This window comes from Cupressus sempervirens, chromosome 5 (genome assembly GCF_028749045.1).
Source record: "Cupressus sempervirens isolate cs-2001-9-10 chromosome 5, ASM2874904v1, whole genome shotgun sequence".
Taxonomy (NCBI): domain Eukaryota; kingdom Viridiplantae; phylum Streptophyta; class Pinopsida; order Cupressales; family Cupressaceae; genus Cupressus; species Cupressus sempervirens.
The window spans coordinates 948,373,347-948,376,849 of NC_143122.1; positions in this window are offsets into that span (position 1 = coordinate 948,373,347).

Below are 3,503 nucleotides of genomic sequence, written 5' to 3' on the forward strand. Positions count from 1 at the left end.
TCAAATTAGGTGCATTTGTGACATTAATATCAATAGGTAGATTTTAATCACTTATGTTAGAGGTATTTGATGATGTATCTTCACATAATCTCCTCACATGCTCCCCTTTTTTGCCTTTGCTACCTCTCATTTTTCAATCATTCCTCTCTTGTTCTTTCTCATGATTGTAGAGGAAAATTACCCTACAAACAATAACATGAATAAAATAAATAACAAAATACAAAACTAAACAAATTTGTATGATTATTTTATGCTCACAATAAGATGTTGGCACATGAAAAATATAAAATTTAGCATTTCCTATCACAAAAAACCTTACACTTGCATACATGGTATATAAATACATGTGAAAAAATAGTAAAATTTGGTGGACCGGATTGAAAAAACATAATAACTATTGAAATTTTTTTTTATTTACATTTTACAATAACTCAATTGGTTATTGAGTTCTAAATGCATTATCTATATGGACAATTAACCTGATCATGTTTCATATAACCCAATTGGATTTTGTGTAAACCAATTAGGTTTTCTATTACTACTACACAAAGGTAGATTGAAAGAGGGAGTGAGTGATGGAGAGAATGAGAGAGAGGGTGAGGATAGGATAAAGGGGTAGCAAGGGATATGAAGAGGGAGATGCAATGAGAGAGAGAGAGAGAGAGAGAGAGAGAGAGAGAGAGAGAGAGAGAGAGAGAGAGAGAGAGAGAGAGAGAGAGAGAGAGAGAGAGAGATAGAGAGAGAGAGAGAGAGAGAGAGAGGAGGAGGAGGAGGAGGAGGAGGAGGAGGAGGAGGAGGAGGGGAGATAGGACAAAGAGAAGGAGGGTATAGGACAAAGAGAGAATGAGAGAGAGATTGAGAGAGGATATGATAGAGAGAAGAATTAAATGATATGGTAGAGAGAGAGAGAGAGAGAGAGAGAGAGAGAGAGGATATTGCCTTATAAATTAAATTAAATCATTTTGATTTGAATATTATGTCACTTATTATTTCTTGTTTACTTAAGCTAAACTTTGGGCATATAATAATTAATTCTTTTATGAATTATTATCATGCAACCTAGGTTTTCTCCTATTAGGGTTTTGATTTCCTTTTATAAGAATTGATTTCTTTTTAATTTATTCATTCACTATTGATAATAGCAATCTCCTTTTTTGCTCATCAAGAATGTCTCGTCCATGGATCTAGCAATTCTAGCCTCCGTAGCTTTTTGCTTCTCTCTTTCTATGATAGGTGTTTGTATGCAGGTGATTCTTGGGAGCTATGGGGTTGATCTTTCATCAACTTCAATATGGTATTAGAACTCCAAATCTTCATGCCCTTGTTTTGTTTATGATAAATTTGTCTTTCCTTTCAGATCTATGCTTTTTGTTCAGAGGATTTCTTTTTTCAAATTTTTTTTGCACTAAATTTGGGGGTCATGGATTTTTTATGCACTCTAAGCCCAAATAGACATCCCCGTTGAGCTCAAAGCACCTAAAAACCCCTATCTTCATATAAAATTTGTCAAATTTGGACACATTTAAAATTTTAGGCTAAAAAATATTGCTCCCAAATTGGGCATGTTTCTCAAGGTGGCGATTTTCTAATTTTTTGGTACATTTCCCAAGGTGAGGATTTTTATATTTTTTGCACACAAATCAGGAATTTTATTTTGCAAATTTAGATTGTTCACACATAACCTAAGGTAGTGATTTTCTAAATTTTGGCATGGAAATCGATATTTTTTTGAAAATAAAAAAAATGACACATTTGGCAAGGTGGTGATTTTGTGAATTTTGGCACAAAAATTAGGATTTTTTAATCTCATGTATCAATATTTTTGGGTACACAAGTCATGACATTTTTAGTATTGAACTGAGACATTACTTGACGCAATTCTTGGTACTGGTGGGCATTTTTTTGAGGCATTCTAGCACGGATCTTGAGACAACTATTTTTTTGCTTTTCTAGCACTTTTTTTGCACCTACATGTGGTTTTTTGGCCATAACTTGCTCATCCAAACTCTGTTTTTCACAAACAAGATATCACCGGAAAGATGATTTTGAGTTTGTTGTGATGATGTAGTTTATTTGGATTTTTGATGCTGTTTGGTGGCCTATTTTGGCTTTCAAATTAATAAGATTTGTTTTGCACTCTGAGAGACATATTTTGAGACATTCTAGTTTCTAGATTTTGGTCCACGCACATTCCATTTAGTTTTTTATTTTTTTGCATTTTGATGGATATCTTGGTTGTTTTAGGTTTGGGGATTAATTTTATTATTTCAAATGATTTTTCATGGGTTATACTATCTATTTTATTGAAGCTTTATGTCTCTTTTGATCTTTGTTGACATCCTTTTGTGGTATTTTTGCAAACGAACTAAGATAAAGTATTACTCTATTGTATTTTGGTATCTTGCACATCTTTGTGTTTTTTTGTACTCACACTACATTATAAAGTGGCTTAGGGGTTTCATGTTAGACATATTCACCATCTTCCTTTATCAAGTGAGTGTTCCTTCCACAACATTGGCCTCATGATGTGTCGATGATACATTTCATTATAGGTGTTTGTATTTCTTTTGTGTTCTCAATGTTCCTGGTTCTTCTTTCTAGAGAAGATATTGCATTCACTTTTAGCATTCATGTCTTACGTCTTAGGATTTGGTTCTATTTCTTTCTTGGTTTGATGGAGTGAGATATGTATTTAGTATTTGATTCTATCTACTAGATAATTGTGGTGGTTGGATACCTGTTCATTTTGCTAAGATGGATCATTTACCTAACATTATTTTATTCCTCTTTTTAGAGGCCATGAAGATACCTTCCATCTTCAATTGATCAGCTCTTCAAACATAGTATTCTCTACTTGGTAATGTTCTATATAGTGGAGGTTCTTTAGATCAACAATTTGAGAGTGTTTGTAGCTTCATGCTTTAGTTGTGTTCTTCATGATCATTTAGTGCTCCTATCTTTTTGAACATTCCTTCCATCTCTCTTTGGAGTAGGGTTTTTCTCATGTAGTTTTCTTTATTTCTCCTCTTTTCAGAGATTTGGTTGTGCTTGGGTACTGCATTAAGCTTTGTTGTTGGGACCCAAATTTGCTTTCGACAGTAGTTTCTAGGTTTTTGGCTACTCCCTCAGTTTATCTTAAGGGGGTGTCTTAGAGGAATAAGATATTGCCTTATTAATTAAATCATTTTGATTTAATTATTAAGTTAATTATTATCTCTTGTTTACCTAATCTAAACTTTAAGTATATAATTATTAATTCTTTTATTAATTATTATCATAAAACCTAGGTTTTACCCTATTTGGGATTTGATCTCCTTTTATAAGGATAGATCTCTTTTTAATTTATTTATTCACTTTTGATAATAGAAATCTCTTTTTTGTTCATCAAGAATGTCTCATCTATGGATCTAGCAATGTTGGCCTCCATAGATTTTTGCTTCTCTCTTTCTGTGATAGGTGTTTGCATATAGGTGATTCTTGTGAGCTGTGGCTTTGATCTTTCC